Below are 25,239 nucleotides of genomic sequence, written 5' to 3'. Positions count from 1 at the left end.
TCTCGTAGCTGAAGTTGCGTATCTTAGATCGATTTCTCTCCCCCCTCCCCCCCAAGTGTAGACCAGGACTAAGATTTAGTCATGGGTATTTTTACTAAAAGTCATGGACCGGTCACGGCAATAAACAAAAATTCACTGCCCGTGACCGGTCCATCACTTTTACTATAAATACCCCGACTAAAACTTATCAGCTCCTAGGGCCCTGGGACACAGCTACTCTGGGGGGCCCCACGGGCCAACAGCTGGCCCCAGCTCTGGCGGTGGGGGCTGACTGCCCCCTTCCACCTGTTTCTTCAAGGTCCCTGGAGACCGCTGCTCCTATGGCCTCCGGGGCTGCCCCTGGGACCACTGCTGCTTGGGGGCTGCTGCTGCTCCATCGGCCCCCAGCAGCTGCTTGAATGGCTGGCCTTAGGGCCAGCTGCTCAGGCGGCCCTGAGGTCAGCTGCAAAGGTAGTTGCAGCTACAGAAGTCACCGAGGTCCCAGAAAGTCATGGAATCCATGACCTTAGTGACAGACTTGCAGACTTAACTATAAGATACAGAAGGGGACAACACCTTAATTGTTCAGCCTGTTGGGCACCCTTTATGGGAATCAGTGCATTATAATATTTCAGATATCCTTGTACTCAGGGCAAAATCTGTCCTCCTGAAAACGAGTCAGCTATACTATTAACAATGCTTGGAATGTGGTGAGCCCTGTAGTATATGCTATAGACGAGGCAGGCAGTACAAAGGCTCATATCAGTTGCATAACTTGAGGAGAATTTGAATGTCTAGTTGTTGTGTGAGCTGCTGTCTTATTCTCAGACCAAAACAGACGTATCTTATCTCATCCCACAACCTGGAAAAATTTCAGAGGGATAATATTGTGGTGAGTCCAAATTCACACCAATTTAGAGACAGTCTCTTGAAACTCGTAGCTCTTGCATAGCAAACACTGAAATGCAGATCCCTGACTTGTTAGAGTATATAGCAGGAGTTCAGGTGACTGATGCCATACAGTTGCAGATGCATACTCCATTCTCATTCTAAAAGATAGCCTACTGTATTGCCATTCCTGACTCTTCCTTTGACCTCCTTGTGGTGGTGAGCAGGAAAGATGGGACCACTGAGTTAAAGTTATTGCAAAAGGTGAATCCCATGATCTCACACCCATGTCTCCATCCACCTCCCTTAATTAGTCCCTTTTTTCCTATGTAAGCCTCAGTTTGCCAGTAATTGTCTGTCTACCCCCAGATTGGTCAAGGTCCTGATGGAGTCTGTTTTTTCTGGCTCTCTTCTCTGTGAAACTGCCTTTCATCTTCCAGCAGGAGAAAATTGCAAGCTGGGCCCCATATTTCTAGCAGTTGTGCAGTTAGATTTATACAAGAACAATGCTCTTGCTTAAATGCTCAGAGTTGTTTTTCCCTGTTAGGGGAACTTTTGGAAGTTTGGAAGCCCTTCTTGTTGGGGAAGATAGTGGAAGACTCGACTCTCTGGTGCATCTGTGACCAGCAGCCTGCTGGTTCTGAATTGAGGCTCCACACATGAATGAGATATCATGAGTGTGTTATCTCCTCAGATATAAACGAGGGCAAACACTGCTCCACAAGAAACACTTTTACTCTGATGCCTACAAGAAATCAGCCAACCAAAGAAGACTAATTTATACAACAATCAGAATTAGCTGATTTTATCATTTATTAAAAAGTAAGATGATTTGGAACCATCAAGGAACCATTAAGTTGTTACAATAGCTACCTTGTGACTATATGGTATTTTCATTATTTTCACTTTTGTCTCCTTGACACTCATTGTTTTATTTCACACTTGCCATGTATTGTATCAAATTAGGCTCTAAGTTTTGTGGGGCAGAGATCATGGAGCAGAGGCCAGGCCTACCTGTGCATTTAATTGTACATTGCCTAATGCAGTGGGGCCTTGATCCTGATTGAAGTTCCTAGGCACTACCACAACTAATCAATCCACCTCATATGTACAGTACAGTACAGTTTCTAGTAGTGTATGTTCTCAACAACAGTGGATGGCTGGAAAACCCCCCAGATATTTAGACTCTAGAGTGGATTCTATATCAGATTTTAACAAATGTATGTCTAATCTCTAAATATTGTTATGATTTTAATAAAGCAGAAAAGCTAGCTAATTACATTCAAAATTAAATTCCTTGTATCTCATTTCTTTTGGGGAATTTTAAAGATTTTTAAACACTGTATATTTTAGCTAATGTACCGAAAAGAAGTTACCTCTATGGTGGGACCTAGTTACCATTGAGCAGTAGCAAACGAAACTGTTCTCATTTATTGTGACTTATTTTTTTCCCGTCAGTAGTTTTCAGTGCAGTGGAGGGTGGCAATAATATCTGTAACACCTGGAGGGCAGAAAACTCATTTACCATGTATGTCCCAGGCAGGAATTGAACTCGGATCTCAAAAGCAAAAGGGCACTTAAATTACTGTGCCACCTATCAATTTATCTTGAATAGCAAAAATGCATTACTTTCTTACATGTAGGGTAATGTTAGTGGAAAGAGATGATAACAGCACAAAAATTTAGGTAGACTATAAATGTCTATATGTATGTATATGGTATTCTTCATTTTGGGAGCTATAGTTTTGTTACCATGCATAGCAGAGGCTGAAAGAGCTGTGCAGACTTACAGGGAAGGGAATATTTCACAGGAGCAGCCCACTCACCAGTTTAAGGGGTGACATCTGTGGATTCTGACTTGTCCAGGTCTCAGCTGAATTTATGGTAACTCCAACATTGGCCTTGTATCATAAAAAGTAAACGGAGAACATTAAATACTATGTTGGAGAGACAGATGATCCTTTGGGGGGGAGGGGCGGAAGAACTCCATAAAAGATTAAACAATATCAAACCATTTTAAAATAGCTTATTGCATAGCTGCTGATGAATTGAATGTTAATTGTAGATAATAGAATGCAACACATGTGTAAACTTCCTTATATCTTGGGCTAACTTAGAATAAAATGTCTCCTTATATCAATTACTGTATACTAGTAAAGATCCCTACTGTTTTTGTTTTGTTTTGCTTCCTAAAACCCCCTGCTGCTGTTGATTACACCTAGATCTGCTACTGATTGCAACTGTTAAAAGGCAAAGATAGTGTGGATGGTTGCTGAATCATTTAATTGTAGAACTAATAAGATGTTTTCTCTGGGACATAACAGAACTGACTATATTAATAACCATATGTAAACTGTCCACAAAAACTCCCATGGCTTTTAAATTTTTTTGTAGATGTGAATCTAGTACTTTAAAGCTTAATGTGGCACGTTGGGTACAAGTTTCTTTTTTAAACAGTACTCCTTGGTATGGTTGAAAGGAAGAGGTGAGGGTGAAGGGGAGGGACCTGAGAGAAAACGTGTAGTAGAGGATTTTCTTTGAAATTTTACATTTACAATTGTGTTTAAGTGCACTGTAGGAAAATTGAAACGAGTAGATAATTATATGAATAAAATACCATCAATGGAATGTTAAGGTTGTGATTATAGCTGCATAAAATTTCAGAAAATTCAGAGTTAAAGGAAAACTGGTTAAAATTCATAGTGTGTATTTAAAAACAAAATTCCTTACCTATTATTGCTTCAGATTACTAAAGCTAAAAACTTTAAAAATCTATTTTGCTTTCCACCATTAATACTGATGCATTTGTCAGTATGGGTGATTTTAATGTTTCACTTCCTGGCTTTCATTAACTAGCACAACACAGTGGAATGCTTATACATCATCACATTTACAGTGTATTGCTTTGGGGGTTTGTAAAGTCTTATTTTAATCAAATGTTAATATGGGGAGGAGCTTAGGTCAACCTGACATTATTGTATAAAGGTTTCCACAATACTTTAAAATCTTTCTTATATGTAGGTGATTTAATAATGTCTTTAATAATGTAGAAATACTACATGTATCTCTCAGGTTATGGTAAAAACACATTATTTAAGTATAAATAACAATAGACAGTTCAACTTATTTTATCATGTTTGATTTTTTCACAGTTTTAACGATTTAAAGATTTTTTTGTTTAAAGAGCACATGTAGTAATGCATAATGCTACATAAATCCGGGTGCAACTGTAGAAGAAATGAAGTTATTTAGAATAGTATTATTTGCCAAATAGCATGTCACTTTCCCTAGTGTTTTGTGCTCACATAATGAAAGATGCTAGTCTCCCTTATCTGTCCATCAGCCATCCACTTCAGGTTATACCTTTAACTTGCCAAGGCCCAAATGTGGAAAGCAGTGTGTGACAGACTTAAAATGACAGAGAGAAAGGAAAGCTGAAATTCTAAGTGTGTAAATTATTCTTCCTACAACCTCAGTTTTCATGATTCTTTATTACTGATGAAAATAACTTTCAACAGTAAGAGTGAGGGGACACCAAATGTGTGTGGAACTTCTGGACTGAAATGAGTGATGTCCCTCAAAATGAGATACGTTTGAGAGGCAGTATGCTGTAAGGTGTTATGCCTTTGTGAGGATTTAGATGTGTTTGAAACTGATACCTGTGAGACAGGACATCTAGAAGAGCTTTGCTCCACTACAGCTTCTCACCAGCTAACTCAGATAAATGATAATTGGAGCTCTCATTTCTTTGTGTTTTTAATTCTAATTGTTCCTAACTAATAACTGAATTCTGAGTATCCTAAAGTCATTAATTAACATCTACATTGTTGCTATTATTTTTATGACTAGAAATGAATGCCTGCATTTTTTCTTTAGGCCATGTGAACACTCATGGTAGAAGCAAAGCTTTCAGTTACGTTTACCAAGGTGAAAAAAAAATCAAGAAATACCACCATAAAAGTAGGAAACATAGCACCTGTTTTGTTGATTGCCAGCCTTGCACTGAAGATTTCAAGGGGAAAAAAACCCAACACTTGACTTATGCTCTGGGGATACACCTTTCTGAATTGGAGACTGAATCTCAATATGAACTTAGCTTCCCCCAAAAATTTTTCAGGTTCGGGTAAAAAATTCCAGTACATGAGGAGTTGCAAGAGGAAAATAGGTTAGTTCAGGAGAACAGAGGAATGTTCCTAATCCCCTGAAGATTTGAAAAAGGGCTAGTTAACCCCATTCCTGGGTCTTCCTTAAAGGCAGTTGGCTAAATCAATTCCAGGGTCGGTTCCTTGTGTCAGTGAGGCAAAGGAAGGTTGTAGAATAATCCAAACGTGGCCCCCACAGACTTCAGCTGTCGTTTATTTCTTTGAGCACTTCCTATTCAGGTCAAGATCTCAATACATTACATCAGTTGATCTATAAAGAATGATATGTAAATCAGTAAAGCTTTGTCTAAGGTAACCTATAGAAAATGTTAGTTTTCTCAATTTACAGAGTTAAGCCTAGCCTTTAATGCCATGTTAATTTAGTTTTTTGTATATATTTCCCTATGTTTTTTTAATTTAAAAAAAATCCTCTGATGGAATAATTCAAACAATAGAAAATATGTACTTATTAGGTCATAATAATACCTACCGATACCTGTTTTGAAAAAGGTACTGTGTGGTAGAGAGAACAAGGGAATAGAAGTGTGTGAGCAGAGATTGGTAGAAATAATAGGGTCGTGGAGGATTCATCTTACCCCTTACATTCCTGCGAAGGGAAATGAGGGTACCCATGATTAGAAGAGGCCTCAAGTCTTCTGACTGAGGTCCCTTTCCCTACAGGCTATTAGAGTCCACCAACTATCTCTTGAGTCCCTTACTTATGTTTATCTCTGGGAGCTGGGGCCTCTCACCTGCATTGCATACTGGCCACAAGTTGCAACCAAACTGGGGACTCCGCTTCTTACTTATATAATTCATTATTAATCTAAAACCAGGCCTCCAACATGCTGCGAGGAAAGTGAAAAAATCTGCTGGATGTCCTTACCCTGAGGGAAAACTTCTTTCCTGATCCTAAAAATTTGTGATCTGGTCAGATCCACAGCATCTTGGAAATGCAGTGCAAACTGTAACTCCATTAAAGAGCGACAATGGAAGGGTGGCGACTCCTACATGCCCAGAAAGGATTTACGTACAGTGATGGAGCCCACACATCTTAGAGCCTGGCCTAAGGTTCGCAAGGGGAGGTGGGAAACCTCTCCCCTTCCCTCCCTAGGCATAATTCCAGAAGTGGTTTGGATTGAGAAATTGGAGGATTGGGCCAAAAGAAATCTGATGAGTTTCAACAAGGACAAGTGCAGAGTTCTGCAGTTAGGAAGGAAGAATCTCATGCACTGCTACAGGCTGGGGACCAACAGGCTAAGCAGCAGTTTTGCAGAAAAGGACCTGGGGATTATAGTGGACGAGAAGCTGAGAGTCAGCAGTGTGATATGAGTCAGCAGTGTGCCCTTGTTGCCAAGAAGGCCCCCACTACAGAAGGGATATGGACAAAATGGAGGGAGTCCAGCGGAGGGCAATGAAAATGATTAGGGGGTTGGGGCACATGACTTACGAGGAGAGGCTGAGGGAACTGGGGTTATTTAGTCTGCAGAAGAGAACAGTGAGAGGGGATTTGATAGCAGCCTTCAATTACCTGCAGGGGAGTTCCAAAGAGGATGGAGCTAGGCTGTTCTCGGTGGCAGATGACAGAAGAAGAAGCAATGATCTCAAACTGCAGTGGGGGAGGTCTGAGGTGGATATTTGGAAACACTATTTCATTAGGAGGGTGGTGAAGCACTGGAATGGGTTACCTAGGGAGATGGTGGAATCTCCATCCTTAGAGATTTTTAAGTCCCAGCTTGACAAAGCCTTGGCTGGGATCATTTAGTTGGTGTTGGTCCTGCTTTGAGCAGGGGTTGGACTATATGACCTTCTGAGGTCTTTTCCAACCCTAATATTCTATGATTCTATGAGCACAGATAGGGAAGGCTCCAGACCAGCTGAATCTCAGGTTTCCAGGCAGGTGCTGAGGAGCACCGTTTAAAGTGTGTGTGTGTGAGAGAGATGTCAAAGATAATAGGCAGCAGGTTTAAAACAAACAAAATGCACAGTCAACCTGTGGAACTCCTTGCCAGAGGATGTTGTGAAGGCAAGACTATAACAGGGTTGAAAAAGAACTAGATAAGTTCATGGTCCATCAATGGCTATTAGCTAGGATGGTCAGAGATGGTGTCCCTAGCCTCTGTTTGCCAGAAGCTGGGAATGAGCAACAGGGCATGGATCACTTAATGATTACCTGTTCTGTTCATTCCCTCTGGGTCACCTGGCATTGGCCACTGTCGGAAGACAGGATACTGGGCTAGATGGACCTTTGGTCTGACCCAGTATGGCTGTTCTTATATTATTAGTTTTGCTCCCCTCCTCTTCCCCTCTCAGGCACCCCACCCCCAGCAGCCTGACCCTTCTGGTCTGTGAGCCCCTACACCCATCATCTCCATACAAATTTGAGTGAGTGGCATTGTGACCTGGTGCGTGGGGTAACAGCACCCGAGGGCTTAGCCCAGCCAAAAAGTGGTTGGGCTGATGACTGGGTGATCCTTCAGCTCAGCACCTTGTGTCTCCGGTGTTGCCTGTTCCCTACCAGCCCAATCAAATCCAGGCTCCTTTCTCCCACACCAGCTCGACGGGGGTGAGATATGTTTAAAAATTATCAGAGGGGTAGCCGTGTTAGTCTGGATCTGTAAAAGCAACAAAGAATCCTGTGGCACCTTATAGACTAACAGACGTTTTGCAGCATGAGCTTTCGTGGGTGAATACCCACTTCTTCGGATGCAAGTGGTGGAAATTTCCAGGGGCAAATCTTTGTTTAATCCTGAGCTGATGGTGTCAAATTTGCTGGTCTGACACCATCAGCTCAGGATTAAACAAAGACTGTGAATGGCTTGCCAATTACAGAACCAGTTTCTCCTCCCTTGGTTTTCACACCTCAACTGCTAGAACAGGGCCTCATCCTCCCTGATTGAACTAACCTCGTTATCTCTAGCTTGCTTCTTGCTTGCATATATAAACCTGCCCCTGGAAATTTCCACCACTTGCATCCGAAGAAGTGGGTATTCACCCACGAAAGCTCATGCTGCAAAACGTCTGTTAGTCTATAAGGTGCCACAGGATTCTTTGTTGCGTTTAAAAATTAGTTTCCTTCCCTGTTACTAACTTCTAAAAGATAATTTGCTTTTTACCATTTAGTCTTTTTACCTTTTTGATTTACATTTGACTGTGCCAATGAAAATAGATGCCACTTTTATGGTTACTTATAGTCAGTTTATAATCCATTTCACACTCTGATTCTCCCACATTAGCAGAAGGCTGCAGTGTTTGGCTTCAAATACCAGGGAAATGAAATTCTTTTTAAAATAAGTTTTTGCATTTTTTTAAATTTCAGGGAAATATTTGTATTGAGTTTTATAAAAACTCTTAATCACTTTCCTCCAAACACAAAATTTGGGGCCTCAGTTGAGAGAGAGACGGCATTTAACCTGTAGACGTGCCAGTGTACTAAAGTAGTAATGTACTTCACTTTTGCCTCTTTTCTCTCTAGTTAAATTCTAGAATTAAACTATAAGATAGAATAACATCTGACTTGCACTAACAGCATTGTGAGGCGTTAGAGAAAAAACAGCATCATGTGCACAGATAATGAAGTGATAGTTTTGTGTGTGTGTGTTGTGTATATATGCTACAGATTTAGAAACTAGTGCTGGAAGGGGAAGAGCTAATCTGAACTTCAGATATTTGTGATATTTTGCTGGAGCATACTGTACATGCAGTAAAAATGTTTTAAAAGTGTAAAACATTAGTCACAATACATATTCATTTATTCCATACAAATTTCAGTTTTAAAGTTACAAAGCTCACCAAGGGACTATAATAATATCTTGTGGAATAAAGGGTCAAATGGTTTGCTTTGGCTTCTTAGTCCCTCTGACTAATTATCCAAATTCATTGTTCTTTGATTAACAGGGAGTATAGGAGAAAGCTATTCTGTTTCTGAGAAGCACACTGTAGGAAGAAAAGTCTGCTGATCACAGAACATTTCTTCTTCTGTTCCTGCCTTCCTTTACTTTCTGCAGAGACTAAGGTATTGTTGTACTCCTTATTCTTAAATTAATATGTGATAACATCATATTCGGATGGTGTAGGAGTTGGCTTTCCTCTTCAGTCTGATTTGGTGTTATTTTCTTGAACTTGTTTTTTTCAGAGTTCAATCTTATCATGCTTTAAATAAGGAATGGTGAGAATATGGGATAATATATTTTAGGGGTCCAGGGAAAATAGATTTAATCTTTTACCATGTGACAAGTGAGTCGAGTCTGGAGATGGCTTTCTGGAATTCCACGTAGGCTTCTCAAAGACATCCAGAGATAGTGGGTTCTGGTTACAAGTAAAATATGTTTTCTATATGCAAATAGTGAACATTCAACCTGAACTCTGAAAGTCCAGCTGCTGTTTTTTGACTTCGACATAACTAATAAAGATTCTGCCGTTAGAATTTCATTGTATTGATGTGAACCAGAATAAATGAATCTTGGAATATGTATGAGTATTGTGTGCGTGTGTGTGTGTGTGTGAGAGAGAGAGAGAGAGAGGGGAAACAAATGCAAACTGTAAAGAGGAGCAATAATAGTCAACTTTAGTTCCTCCTTCCCCATTCCCAAACATGAAAAACCAGATGATCATGTTGACAATCACCTGTTTGCTGTTGAACTCTTCTAGTGTACCAATGTTTGCAAGAGGTGTTTACTTGCATACTAAGATCAAATATCTGTACTCAACATTAGCTTTTCGTTGCAGTTTTCAGAAAGGTCAAACTGAAGCTCACCAACTCACGGGAAACAACTGCAGTCCCATTGTGCTTTTGCAGAGTATTCTTTTCTTAAACCCCTATCACCACCTCCTCCATTTCTTTGGCTTGTCATGAACAGCTCCATCAGAATAAAATCCAATACGCCTAACAAGAAACAAGGCTTGTGAGGGAAAAAAATCACAAACATTCTTGACAGAAATAGTTCCCTTATTTAACTTACTAGCAGGCAAATGTGCATGTCAAAAAACACACTTGTTTGGTGTGAGGTATGCGATAGCTGATCAGTAAAGAAACTTAATTGCTGCTCAGGGTTTAGGTCACTGTTCATTCATTCATTTATTCCTGGAGCTATGAACTATTCATATGTTGCCACAGTATGTTACTTACACAAGACTGATGGTGAAGGAAATAAGAGCTTAGATGCCTCACAGATATAGACATTGGGGGATTAACATGTCTACTTCATTAATATATATGTGCATACATTAATGTTGGAGTATTGAAGCTGTTTCCAATAAGATCAAAATAGCTATCTTTCTTAAGGTCTGCTGTAGCCATTAAAAGTATTTTAAAAATCAGCATTAGCTTTGTCAGTTTCTTAATAGTTTGACTTTTCTCTGTTTCTTTTTGTTTGTCAGTGGGGATCAAAGTGCAGACAAAACCTGCCTTTTATTCTGATGCCCAGTTTTCCCTTTATTTTTCCCTAGTAGGTCTTTCCTATCCATTTGCTTGCTCTCACTGAGCATATATGATTCTCTATGGATTGGCATGCATGCATATTATGAGTGATGTTTCTGGCAGCATATCCCCTGTACATGGTACTAGGTCTGACCTTCAAAAGTGCTAGGCATCCATAGTCCACATTTACTTTATCTGGAGATATGGGTGCTGAGCACTATTGAAAATTAGGTTCCCCATGCCTAATTTCAACTAGCCTAGGAAATGAAGTTGTAATTTCTTAGGGTTCTGGAGACTATATGGATCTGTTACTTGAAAATCGGTCCCCCTATGAGACAGCGCACCCTCCTCCACACCGGACTGCATTGCCACTGCTATCTTTTTAATTAATGATCTATCATTCTGGCCCTGCAAAAGTCGGTTTTGACATTGTTAAACTCTTCAGTACCAATCTTTATTGGAGCTCTTTAAAATATATTTAGAATGTGTAAACCACTTTGATATATAGAAGCACGCACCCTAATGAGATTACATTAAGTATCCTAATAAGATCAAGGCTTGAAATTATGCTTTTCCGGATTTGGGTGATATAAATTAATTTTGCTTTAAACCAGTGTCTGTGTTCTAGTTCAGTTTAGATATTGGTTTCAAATATTCTCATTACAATTTATTTGGGCATCTCTTTAAATAAAAATCTTCTCTCAATTGTGCTATTAACTTTTCCTCTCATTCCAAGACACTGAAGCTACAGATTATCTAGGCATTGTTGTAATTATTTATTAAACTAACAAGTACATTATGAAGAGAAAAAAGTGGCTGATCACTGAACCCTGCTGATGCTGGTCTTTCACTTCTCGTTTGAGTCTAAAGTAATATATAAAATTAATACAGTATTATCAATTTAGATTCCTTGTGAACAGAAATCCTCATCACAAAACCATCATACAGAGAAAGTGATTTCTCTTCAGGAAGTCTCTACAAGTACGGTTGAACCTAAAATATACATGAAACTTCTAGGACAGCCTAAATGAATTGTTATTCCTAGTAACTGAATGGTGGGGGCTGAAGTGTTGGGTGGGGAAGTTCATGTACAATAATACCCATGTGGTCATTCTTTTTAGTCGATTTTATCCATTAGTCATTGTTGATTATGATTTTGCTGCCAACTGTTGCACAGTTTTAGAGTTTAAGGCCAGAGGGACTGCAAGAGCATCTAGTCTGACCTGCATTTTTCACCACCCAGCACCTGCATGCTAAACCCAACAGCTGAAACACTAGACCAAAGTATTACAGATCACAGAATACTTGCCTATTATGTACCACAGGCACAGGGAATAACTATAAATTGTTCCCGTGGTATTCAGTGATACATTTTAATATAGACGGTTATTACACGATACACAACACGTGTGTGTGTGTGTATACATATGTATGTGTGTATATTACGGCTGTCAAGTGATTAAAAAAAGAATCACGATTAATTGCACTGTTAAACAATAATAGAATAACATTTAAATATTTTGGATGTTTTCTACATTTTCAAATATATTATTTTCAATAACACAGACTAGAAAGTGTACAGTGCTCACTTTATATTTATTTTTGATTACAGGTATTTGCAATGTAAAAAAATCAAAAGAAATAGTATTTTTCAATTCACCTAATACAAGTACTGTAATGCAATCTGGATCATGAAATTTGAACCTACAAATAGAATTACGTATAAAAAACTGCATTCAAAAATAAAACAATGTAAAATTTTAGACCCTGCGAGTCCACTCAGTCCTACCTCTTGTTCAGCCAATTGTTCAGACAAACAAGTTTGTTTACGTTTGCAGGAGATAATGCTGCCTGCTTCTTGTTTACAATGTCACCTGAAAGTGAGAACAGGTGTTCTCATGGCACTGTTGTAGCCAGCATCACAAGATATTTACATGCCAAATGTGCTAAAGATTCACATGTCCCTTCATGCTTCAACTACGATTCCAGGGGACATGCATCCATGCTGATGATGGGTTCTGCTCAATGACAATCCAAAGCAATGCGAACTGCCGCATGTTCATTTTCATTATCTGATTCAGATTCCACCAGAAAAAGGTTGATTTTCTTTTTGGTGGTTCAGGTTCTGTAGTTTCCGCATTGGAGTGTTTCTCTTTAAAGACTTCTGAAAGCATGCTCCACACCTTGTCCCTCTCAGATTTTGGAAGGCATTTCAGATTCTTAAACCTTGGGTTGAGTGCTGTAGCTATCTTTAGAAATCTCATATTGGTCCCTTCTTTGCATTTTGTCAAATCTGCTATAAAAGTGTTCTTCAAATGAACATGTGCTCAATCATCTTTGGAAACTACTATAACATGAAATATATGGCAGAATGCAAGTAAAACAAAGTAGGGGATGTACTACTCTCCCCCGAGGAGTTCAGTCACAAATTTAATTAATGCATTATTTTTTTAACAAGCGTCATCAGCGTGAAAGCATGTCCTCTGGAATGGTGGCTGAAGCATGAAGGAGCATACGAATGTTTAGCATATCTGGCACGTAATACTTTGCAATGCCAGCTACAAAAGTGCCTGTTCTCACTTTCTGGTGACCTAAATAAGAAGAGGGCTGCATTATCTCCTGTAAATGTAAACAAACATGTTAGTCTTAGCGATTGGCTGAATGAGAAGTAGGACTGAGTAGACTTGTAAGCTCTGAAGCTTTACATTGTTTTGTTTTTGAGTGCAGTTATGTAACAAAAAAATTACATTTGTAAGTTGCACTTTCATGATAAAGAGATTGCATTATAGTACTAGAATGAGGTGAAATGAAATACTATTTTTTATCATTTTTACAGTGCAAATATTTGTAATAAAAATACACTTTGATTTCAAATACAACACAGAATACAATATATATGAAAATGTAGAAAAACATCCAAAATATTTAATAAATTTCCATTGGCATTCTAATGCTTAGCAGTGCGATTAAAACTGCAGTTAATCATGATTAATTTTTTTGAGTTAATTGTGTGAGTTAACTGCAATTGACAGCCCTAGTGAGTGTGTGTATGAGAGAGCTAGATCTATATATATATATATAATTACATTTGTGTGTGTTAGTACAGTACACACCCCTATCAGCCTGATATGGAAGATGACATCCTAAGGGAACTGTCCAAAGTCCCTAATCTTTAGCAGTATGTATTGATTATTCACAATAGTATGACCAATTATTATTATTTATTTGTATTGTTATAGTGCCTAGTAGCCCCAGTCATGGACCAGACCCTCAGTTGCTAGGTGCTATATAAACACAAGAAAAAAACATGATCCCTGCCCCAAAGTACTTACAATCCAAGTAGAAGGCAAGAGACGAAAATATAAATAAATATACGCACACACATACACACAGAGATGGGGGAGTATAAGGAAACAATGAAACACTATTGATCAGTATGTTAGGCACTGATATCAGTGCACCAGTATCCTAAGCACTGTTAAGTTTTAGGGTCAGTCAGTATACGAGTAAAATATTTTTTTGCTTTAATTTTTAAAATATTAATGTTCTGCTTTCTCCTCTTTAAGCTGGCCATTGGGGACATTTAACACATGCTTCCTTAATAAAATTTTTCTCCTGTCTTAATTATTTCAAGTTCAGACATTGATTTTTTGCTTAGGACTCTTTAATGTATGCTGTATTTTGGAAAATTAACAGTAACCACAATACGTCCATCTGACACAGATGAGGGGTTGATTACAAATAAAAATGTTATAAAGTGCCCACCTCCCCACTCAGAAGCAGCTTTTGCCCAAGGCCTACTGAGGTTTGCTTATTTTACTGTTTGTCAAAAACATAATTATCTTGACGAAAAAAAAGCAGAAAGGGCTCATCAGAACTGTTAGGAAACAGCCAAAGGTGTGGGTTTTTTTTGTGGTGAGTTTAACATGATGAACTTGACAACATTTTAAGAAGTGAAATGTGTATGGTGTTGTCAAGGCTGAATCCCCACTCTGTTACTCTGAGTGCAGAAGGTGGGGGCCTGCAAGGATTCTAAAAATTAATGCTTGCCACTCCAAGCTTGTATTAAGCTCCCAAGGTTACAGCTTTTCTCTGACCTTGGCTTGGTAAACACTGCCAGCACCCAAATGCAAAAAAAACCCTTGGACTCAGGAAGGAGCACGTGGGAATTCCTCCCTGTGAGGTACCCTCAAGCCCTTTCACACCCCCCCTCCGGGGAAGAGCTGAGGAAGAAAACAAAGAAAATTGGCTGTTGCTACCAGCTAATCAAACAGCATATGCACAAACTTCCTAGGACACCAGAAATCCAATCCTGTTCTTAAAAAAGGTAAATTTTATTAAAAACAAAAAGAAAGAAAATACACCTGGAACTTAGGCTTTTGCTAGATTTTAAAAGAGCAATTCTAAAAACCAAGCACCCAAAATAGCTTTCTTGGGGGGTTCAGCTTAAAGGTTACAAGCAAACAAAAGCATCTGGGGTTAGCACAGAGGAGTCCACAAGCCAATAAAAAATAAATAACCCTAATCTTGTCTCTTTAGACATTTCCTAATTTTACTTACATATCTGAGGCTCCAGATAAGTAGGTTTGAGGTATGAATTGATAATTTATAATCATACCTGGCTTAAAGCTGGTCACAGCATTGCTGCTCTGTCCCCCTGCAGCCCAGAGAACAACAGACAAAGGGAAAGTTTTTTTTCCCAATTTTAAGAAGTTCTACTTTCCCATTGGCTGTTTTGGTCAGGTGCCCACTCCTTTTCTTTTACCCTTGGGCTTGTTAACACTTTACCTGTAAAGTAAGCAGAGAACAGACCAAGAGGGATTTTACAGCTAACTGGCTGGCCAAATGTCCATCAAAGCGAGCTACCCCATCCCCGTTCATGTATCACAGGTGTAATGACCTAAAGAGGTTGTTCTAGTTAGGCTTTCAGATACCACAGTGATAGTCGTATAAGAACTGGTAAGTGTTGATTCATTACACTTAACAATTTTCAGATATCCATCTATCCTATGCAACTACACTGCAGATGTTTACTTTGGCGATTGCCTTAACTTAAGAAAAAAACAGTGCATTCTGCCTGTCTGTCTGGCATGCAGCAGTGCACCCAGTGTAAAATCAATCTTGTACCTATATTTCTCCAGAGTACCAGGCAGGGATTGTATCAATTTTTTTACTACTTTGTTTGCTTAAAACCTTCATACCAAGCTTTGGAGCAAGAATAGTAATGACCTTGAAACTTAATTTTCCAATATTCAATTCACGCTGTAACACAAAAAGTCCCCTTCATTTTGTCTCCTATTTCTCTCCCTTCCTGATTATGACTTAGTTTACAGTACAATTTTTGTATGTTATACATTTTTTCTTTTAAAAAGTTGCACATTTTTCCTTTATACAAGAAATATTTTAATTAATGCTTTTTCATTTTAAGAGGCCTTATGTCTTCATAAACATATAAACATTTTCTGTTCAGCGAGACCGATGTAAAGTTTAAACATTTATGAAAATATAAAAAGTAACTTAAAAATAATATGTTTGGTCTTGGAAACTTCTGGCCAGAAATCCCTTTTGGGAAAAGAGGAGCATATATAGTCAGTTTTAATATTTTTAATGCTTTTCACTTTGTTTTATAGATTACATAAAGACTTCTTATATTAATATATATTCAAGATTTGGGATTTATAGTTTTTCTCATTTACCATAACTTATTTGTCCTTAGACACTTCCATGGTCTTCTGAATTTACAGAATCATAGCAATTGTGCATGCAGATGGAGACACCTGTTCTTCTTTGAGTGCTTGTTCATGTCGATTCCATTCTAGGGTGTGCGTGTGCCCATGTGCACAATTGTCAGAGACTTTTGCCATAGCAGTATCTGTAGGGTCGGCTACTGCACCCCCTTGACTGCTGCGCTCATGCGTCAATATATCTGGCAATGCTGACCCTATGTCCTCTCAGTTCCTTCTTACCACCCATGACAGTTGGTCAGAATGCCTTGTCTTCCATTGCAAGAGTGTAAGCGATTCTTTCAGACCCATTGTAGGTAGTTGTTAGGGACTTAGTTTGACCATTAAATTAAGTGTTAGATAATAGTTTTAGTAGTTAGAGTCCAGGCTGGGACTTTGCTGCAGAACGGGAATGCCCCATTCCCCAAGCTTTAAGCCATTTTCATTGTGTACCCGGCCAATGCACATTAGTGACCCCCACATGATAGCTGTTTGAAGTGTCTGGGGGAATTGCACAGAAAAGACAAGTGAAGGATCTGCAAAAGCTTTCACCCTCGAACTCAAAAGGAATGGGATATCCACTTGAGAACATAAGAATGGCCATACTGGGTCAGACCAAAGGTCCGTCTAGCCCAGTATCCTGTCTTCCAACAGTGGCCAATGCCAGGTGACCCAGAGGGAATGAACAGAACAGGTAATCATGAAGTGATCTATCACCTGTCACCCATTCCCACTTCTGGCAAACGGAGGCTAGGGACACCATCCCTGCCCATCCTGGCTAATAGCCATTGATGGACCTATCCTCCATGAACTTATCTAGTTCTTTTTTGACCCTGTTATAGTCTGCGCCTTCACAACATCCTCTGGCAAGGAGTTCCACAGGTTGACTGTGATGTGTGGAAAAAAAATACTTCCTTTTGTTTGTTTTCAACCTGCTGCCTATTAATTTCATTTGGTGACCTCTAGTTCTTGTGTCATGAGAAGGAGTAAATAACACTTCCTTATTCACTTTCTCCACATCAGTCATGTTTTTATAGACCTCAATCATATCCCCCCATAGTTGTCTCTTTTCCAAGCTGAAAAGTCCCAGCCTTATTAATCTCTCCTCATACGGAAGCCGTTCCATACCTCTGATCATTTTTATTGCCCTTTCCCAAACCTTTTCCAATTCCAATATATCTTTTTTGAGATGGGGCGACCATATCTGCACGAAGTATTCAAGATGTGGGGTACCATGAATTTATATAGAGGCAATATATTTTCTGTCTTATTATCGATCCTTGTCTTAATGATTCCCAACATTCTTTTCATTTTTTTGGACTGCTGCTGCACATTGAGTGGATGTTTTCAGAGAGCTATCCACAATGACTCCAAGATCTCTTTGAGTGGTAACAACTAATTTAGACCCCATCATTTTATATGTGCAGCTTTGTCCTGCCTCAGAACCCTCCTGATCGGACTCCACACCTAATACTTTGGAGTCGGCATGCAGTGCACTGCCAGTACCCAAGAAGTGGCTGAAGCCCAACGGTCTGTTGGCACCACAAAACAAGGGGGCTTCGGGCAAAGGACTCGTGTTAGGCCACGTGCCCACCCCAGAGCTACACAGAGGTACCATTGTGGTCGGACCCCCTAGCCTAGCCAGGGGTCTGCCTCCGACTTCTGGGAGCATCAGGGGATCCCGTACCCTTGTAAGGCCAGCTGTGTCCGAGGTGGCCCCGGTGGCCAAGGACCAAGTAGGCGGGCTGACACCACAGATGCCAGGCCAGGTGATGAACTTGGTTAAGGCCTAGACCTCTAAGGGCAAGCTGGTTATGGGACTTCCCTCTAAAGCAGCAGAGCATCCTCAGTCCCCGGACTGAAGGTGTTGATCCCCATCACCATGGCCTAGGACCCTGGCACCACAATCTTGGTCTCTGGTTAGAAGACCTAGGTCCCTAACCAAGGTCGCCATCTACGAGGCATGGGACACCCGAGTCACGATGCCAATCCCTGTTCCCGCGGTACTGCCAGACATGACTGCAGCGCATATCCCTATCGCCTAGGCAGTCCCCCCAGCGTCGATCCTCCTCAGTGCGGGATCGTTCCTGGTTGCGGCACCGGTCTCTGACTCCCTGGTACTGCTCTTCAGCCAGGCACCGTTCCTTTCTCTTTCCTTACCAGTTGCTGAGAAGGGTCAGCTGACAGACTCAAGCATCTATGTCTCCGCCCTGGTTGCTGGAAGGGCAGTGGTCCAAGTTGGAGGCAGAGTTTAGCCCCTCACCTAGGTGAGGCGAATCGCCAACGGCCTGTGAGACCGGCACAGCTCCGGTGGCAGCGGTGTGGCAGCAGTGACAGTACTGGAGCCCGTGTGGTATACCTATCATGCTGGTCCCGTACTCCCACTGTTTCTCTCAGGCCGCGTCAGACGAACTGCCTTTGGATCAGCCGGCATCGGCATCGGAGCACGGTGCCAAGTCTGACAAGGGAGCGTTGCAGCAGGCCCAGACATCCAAGGTGCCGTCCTCCAGCCCACAAGGTGAAGCCATTTGTCCCCCTGTGATACAGTCAGCTTCGTTGTCTCCGGATGAAGCAGCGGCGGGACCCTCGCAAGTGAGCAGTCCCCCTACCCCACTCCCAAAGACTTGAAAGAGCATCAGGTCCTGCTCAGAAGGGTGGCTTCTAACCTGAAATTAGAGGTCAAGGAGCTAGTGAATGTCACACCCTCCTCCACACCTGCCCAGGTTGCACTGCCTGTCCACCCAAGGGTTCTGAAAATTGCCAAGTCTGTGTGGCAGATCCCCTCTTCCATTCCACCTACCTCCAAGAAAGTGGAAAAGAAATAATATGTCCCGGCAAAGGGATTTGAATATCTGTACACTGACCCTCCAGCAGGGTCCATGGTAGTGTCTGCCGTCAATGAAAAGGCCAGGCCAGTGGCACACCCAAAAATGAAGGTGACAAGTGACTGGACTTGTTTGGCAGGAAAACTTATTCAACAGCCAGCCTGCAATTTCAGGTTTTAACCATCAGGCCCCACTAGGCAGGTACAACTTCAACTTGTGAGACTCCAAAGTGGTGGCGAGAGGGGCTCTCCAGATGGCCTGGGATGCTACGGACTCGGTGGCCAGGGTGGTTGTCTGCAGTGGTCGTGAGGCGGAGCTCCTGGTTACAGTCCTCCGGGCTGCCCAGGAGATGCAGGCTACCCTTTAGGACCTCCCGTTTGAGGGAGAAGAGTTCTTTGCGGTAGAGCAGTACTGCAAGCCGCTAGACTGTGAACTCCAAGCCCACGTCTGAGGATACTGCTTGTGAGTCACCTAGAATGGAATTGACATGCGTAAGCACTCGAAGAAAAAATGTTACCTACCTTCTGTAACTGTTCTTCGAGATGTGTCGCTCATGTCCGTTCCATAACCTGCTCTCCTGCTCCTCTGTCGTAGTTGACAGCAAGAAGGAACTGAGAGGGCATAGGGTCGGTGGCATCTGATATACCGACACATGAGTGAGGCACTCAAGGGTGTGCTACATCCGACCCTGGATACCGCTAAGGCAAAAGTCTCTGGCGACTATGCACGTGTGCGCACACACCCTAGAATGGAATGGACATGAGCAACACATCTTGAAGAACAACAGTTACAGAAGGTAGGTAACCGTTTTTTCCTGCTGCCAGCTTTTCACCACCCAAGTAGTTGACACTATTAGCCCATCAGAAGTGCAAACTGTTAACCTGTTGTTTGAATAGTGCTCAGTTAGGATATTTTGAGTATGAGACTAAGATGCTGCCTCTTAAAGGAAAAAAAAATAATTTTTCAGAAGATTTTAGTTTTTCAGCTATTGATGAGCTGACATGAAATAAATTGACTTAAGATAAGCATCTTAACTCTTTGCATATATTTTAAGTTTAGCAATTAAAAAGTGATCAACCCCCAAAACATATTATTGTAGCTGGATTTAAAGAGCCGATAGTAGAGCAAATATTGGAATGCTTTCCACTGTAATTGATTTTTTGGGAGGCTATAGCTTAAATTAAAATATTACTGGACTATTCAGGTTGTTTAACTCATTGATTTAGAATTAGTTTTCCAAACAATTTTTTAAATATTGACTATTACTGAATTGCTACATCAAATAACATTGGGCCTAGCCAATGCGGCCTTTTCTATCCAAGAACAAACCTTGATGAGATTTTGCGCAGTCATTCATGAAAGGTTTAACCGTCATTGCTTTCTTTACTTGTCAATAAAAGAGAGTAGAGAGGACTGGGAACTATTGATTTAATCACTAGAAAAGATACACATTCCTAAACCTAACACATTTCTGAAACTAATAATGCATATTTTCCCTATTTGGTCCTATTGTTTGTATATCAAGTTTGGGTGTCCTAATATGATGCTTCCTATCATAAACATACATGATTTGCTCTTTCTCCAAGTTATAGAGACCTCACTTGAAAAAAAAAAAAATCAGGGAGTTCAAGAAATATATGTGGCAACTGCAGTACAAGTGTATAAATTACCATTTCTCCCCTCCCTCCCCCCCGCACAACTCTTACTATAATTAGCCAGCATTAACAGCAAATGTTTGCTTTGGTTAAATTATTCAGAACATTTATTTTACTTGTCAAAGGTTAGATCAGGTTGTTTGAACTGGTAATTAAATGCAGCCTAATACTTTCGTATTTATATGCATTATAAGTCCTGTTTCCTCCTCATTCTGTGTAATTTTATAATGTTCAAGGTTGACATTTAGAAAGCCTTTTTGACTCAAGTTCTGTTTTCTAGCAAAGGAGTAAAAAATTTTAGTTCTTATATTGTTCATGTGCAGTCTCAGTAAAACCAATACAGGGATATTTAGAATGTCACAGCTGTAGTGTTCCTTCTAAAATTTTTGGTTTGTTGGGGGCCTTCTTGAATTTTTATAATTGTACATAGAAAAGAGTCATTTGGTAGCACTCAAAACATAAATAGTGTGCATTTTTCATAAAGTAAGGCCAGAAAAAAATGCCTCTCTTTCACTAAGGAATGGATGGAAGAAAAAAGCCCTGTATTGTGAAGCAAACAAATGAAATGTGTATGTTTTTTTCCTCTTCTGTTCTTAATATGTTTAAAAGAACTTAGCTTTTTGGCAGGTCATTCCCATATCACATGCAGCTGGGGTGAAAGTCACGTAAAGAACTTACTAGTGTGCCGGAGTCCTGAGCGCGGGTGGGAGGGGCCTCAATCAGAAGAGTCAGGGCCTTTAAATGCCTGGGCCCTTTAAATCCAGATTTAAAGGGCCTGGGGCTGTGGCTGCAGTAGCGGTGGCTGGGAGCCCCAGGCCCTTTAAATCACCGCAGGAGCCCCATGATAGTGGTAGCTGCAGCAGGAGCCCCAGGGCTTGGGTAGCACTTTAAAGGGTCTGGGGCTCTGGCCACTGTCGGGAGCCCCGGGTCCTTTAAATTGTTGGCCTGGGGAAACTATCATCTGCCAGTACAGTTGGCGTAACAGACCATACTGGTTTACTTCCACCTCTGCATGCAGCCTATTTAATAAGTCAACTAAAATACTTTTGGTATGCAAGTAAATGAATATTGAACATTAAGCTCCCAAATCTTTTGACAGAAAATAGCATAGAGACAAAAGTTTAAAAGAAATGTTTCTAAAAATTTTAAAATTCCACTAAATAAATGTAGTTAAGAGAATGGTATGATTGTATCATATAAACATTCACAAGTTAGGAAATGTCAAGGTTAAGCTTGCTGCTTCTTCCAATAGATGCAGATGTATATTACACTTAGTTCTGTGCATGCCCAGCACATCAGAGCCAGAGAAATTCACCTAGTAGTACCCATAGAGGGATGGCGCTCATGCCTTGGAGCCATAGACCCAGGGAGTTGGTGCCCACGCATGGGGTGGCGCAGGTACTTCCAACCCTTCCCTGGTACCAAGTATGGAGGTTAGAAACCCTGTACCATCCTGCTCCTGGCCTCTTGTCAAGGCAGCACTATTGTCCAGTTACTGTAAGTAACTGTTTTTTATGTATGGAGTCATTGCCTATGCTGGCGGGGGAGACAGCAGGAGCCTTTCCTCACCACCTCTCTGCTGCTGGAGCCTTCCTCAGCTGCAGAGAGCTGCCAGAATCTTTCCCAGCTGTAAGGAAAGACTCCTGAATCAGGGAGCTGCCAGAGCCTTTACCTTTCCCTGCAGCAGGGAGGCAGCAGGATGCGATACTGCTAAAAATAGCAATGTAGATGGGGAGGCACTGGGTTGGCAAGTAGAGAGCCCTGTAGGGTATGTACCTGGGTATATATATACCCGCAGGTTCAGGTGTATTTTTACTCTACTTCCCTAAGCAGTGCCTTACTATCTATTCTGCTATTTATACCATGCTAAGGGTTTACATGGCATATATAGTCCACATGCCGCCCCAAGGAGTATGCAGTATACATGTATCCTTAATTAATCCTGTTTGTCTAGTAATTGTGGCACCAAAGATTTGCTGTGTCTCTAAGGCAGTAGAAAAGTTGCGTGTTGTATTATTTGAAAAAGTCAGAAATAGTATATGATCACTTCAATTAGACTGTATTGTAATGTACAGGGGCGGCTCTAGGAATTGTGCCGCCCCAAGCAGAGCGGCACACCGCGGGGGGCGCTGTGGCAGTCGCCGATCCCGCGGCTCCGGTGGACCTCCTGCAGACGTGCCTGCGGAGGGTCCGCTGGTCCCGCGGCTCCGGTGTACCTCCCGCAGGCACGCCTGCGGATGCTCCACCGAAGCCGTGGGACCAACGGACCCTCCACAGGGATGCCTGCAGGAGGTCCACCAGAGCCGTGGGACCAGCGGACCCTCTGCAGGCATGCCTGCGGGAGGTCCACCGCAGCCGCCTGCCGCCCTCCCGCGGCACGCTGCCCCAAGCGCACGCTTGGCGCGCTGGGATCTGGAGCCAGCCCTGATGATGTATATGCAAAAGAAGAGGCTTTGAGAGTGTGCATGCGAGTTTAACTTTGTCACTTCCTGACTTTGCTTTACTATTGCAATCTGACCTGTCTCTTAATAGATTTTCTAGTTTGGAGGAGAAAAAAATCCATAAGAGGTGAGTACTTGGGTATACATCCCCAGGACTTCGTATCCCACATCCCTTTTTCAGATGATGTAAGGAAAAATCTCTCCCCTCTCATTTAAAAAAAACAAGCACTGAAATGAGGAAAAGACATAGCAACCCTTGCATCATTCACTATATAGCATGTGTGATGCACATTGAGGCAAGGGTTCTTGAGGTTCCATGCCTCCTCCACTGCACATACTTTACCATTTTTCACCATGCAGCTGAATTTCAGCCTACCTTTCCTTGGAGCATTGCTAAAATGTGTTTTGAAAATCGTACCAATTGTACTGCATGTGCTGGAAATGCAATTTTCGAGTCTCACAATTCTGTCTAATCAAAACCATCTTTCACTGGTGCACATTGTCACGTCACTTCTCATCACTGTCACTTCACTATTACACACTGTCACTTCTTGATGGTAGTTCAGTCCTAATTTATTTTGCCCACTATTTTAAAGATCCACCAAATTACATTGTGTGGCTGAGATAGAAAAGGGATCAGCTGCATCTGAACAATATCTTGAGACTGAAAACCACATTTTTTCCCCCATGCATAAGTAACTTAAAAAGCCACTGAATTGATTTTCTTAACTTACCTCTCCACCACCAAATCACTTCTGGGTTTAGAACAAGAATGAGACACTAAAGTCCAAAAGGTAAATTTTCAAGGAGGGTTGTAAGTCACTGAAAAGAGGGTTTAGAATGAAAGTGTATTCTCAACCATAATTGCAGCATTGCTAGCATGACACTAATGAAACTGTGCATGCCAGGCAATTTTTGTATTTTGCAGCTTGCTAATTTTTAGACTTCTGGTTGTGGGAGGTAGCTAAAAACAAAAGAATACTTTGTACCCTTATGAAAATGATTTAGGGCCACTATGCACAGTACATTTATTTGTGTATACATAGTATGAACTGTGGGTTGCTCTGATTGACGTAATAGATTGTGAATACATGTGGCATACAGAAGACCTAGGATTAGAAGAAAGCTTTAGACTTTTGTTTCTGAAATGTCTACACAAAAACTGGAATTGAAATAACTAAATTAGTTTTAATTCACATCTTTAATTTTTTTTTTTGGTAAAAGTCTGTGTGGGGACACACTTATTTCAGATTAAGATTATCCGTTTGATTTGAGTTGGACGAATGGTCTTAAATTAAATAAAAAAATAGTTGATCTGTTAATGTGAAATAAGTGTCCATGCATAGATATGCACCAAAATAACTAAATGTGTGAATTAAAGCCAATGAAGTTGTTTCAGTTTGTGTAGAGACAAGCTCTTAGGTGGGTAGGGGAATGGAGCACAAGCCAGAGAGCATCGGTGGACACAGTATTTGATGCATCCTTAGAGGTTAACATGATGCTGTTGAACAGATCTGAAAGGTGAATGGAATGATAGCTAGATATGGGATAAAGCTAAAAGCGTTTATCCCTAAATTTAGGGGGATTGGATTAAATGAGATGTGAATCTGAATGTCCTGGTGTTTTGTTTTTCAAAAACCAAGCCCCGGTCTTGTTTTTGCACATATCTAATGATCAGTCTTGTTGCTGTGAGGAAAAGAAAGCAAATTATTATAGGAAAAATGCTTTCTTGCACTTCTCAATTTACATTTAAAAGACTACCTTTATGCTCTATGGATTGTCTATGTGAAGGTGAGAGCCCCTTACTAATCTGCCATTCCTGTAGTTGATGGATTGACTGCAGACCCACTGACCACATAGTCACCCATTGGCTCAAAGTGGGCAAGTGAAAGTTCCGCAGGAGTAAATTTCCAAAATTTAGACTGAATACTTATTAAAAAAAATAAAAATCTAAAACAGGATTATTTAGTTATTTCTGGAAATTGTTTCATATTCTCATGTGTGCTTCTTTACAAATAGAGGTATTTGCTGTCTGACCAAATCATTGTGTCAGTTATTTCTGATGTTTCAGCCCTCTGTTCTCAGAAGACAGTTAAAACCTCTAAGCCAAAAATGGAATGTAACTTTAAAGTTATGTATTCTCACCATAGGTAATATCATAGTATAT

General features: G+C 40.8%; 1 protein-coding gene across 9 annotated transcripts in view; it reads left to right on the top strand.

The window, feature by feature from the left end:
• Positions 1-25,239, top strand: part of TBC1D5 (TBC1 domain family member 5) — a 487,219-nt gene that overhangs the window by 150,733 nt on the left and 311,247 nt on the right. For 5 of the 9 annotated variants that reach the window (XM_039523969.1, XM_039523966.1, XM_039523967.1 and 2 more), the window contains exon 3: positions 8,907-9,024. The exons of the other annotated variants lie outside the window; for them this stretch is intronic. The gene's annotated coding sequence lies outside the window, so the exon portion shown is untranslated. The remainder of the gene's footprint in view (positions 1-8,906; positions 9,025-25,239) is intronic. 9 annotated transcript variants of the gene reach the window in all.

This window comes from Mauremys reevesii, linkage group 2, assembly GCF_016161935.1.
Source record: "Mauremys reevesii isolate NIE-2019 linkage group 2, ASM1616193v1, whole genome shotgun sequence".
Classification (NCBI taxonomy): Eukaryota; Metazoa; Chordata; order Testudines; family Geoemydidae; genus Mauremys; species Mauremys reevesii.
The sequence above is the reverse complement of the archived record's forward strand: the minus strand, read 5'-3'. Positions and strand labels throughout refer to the sequence as shown.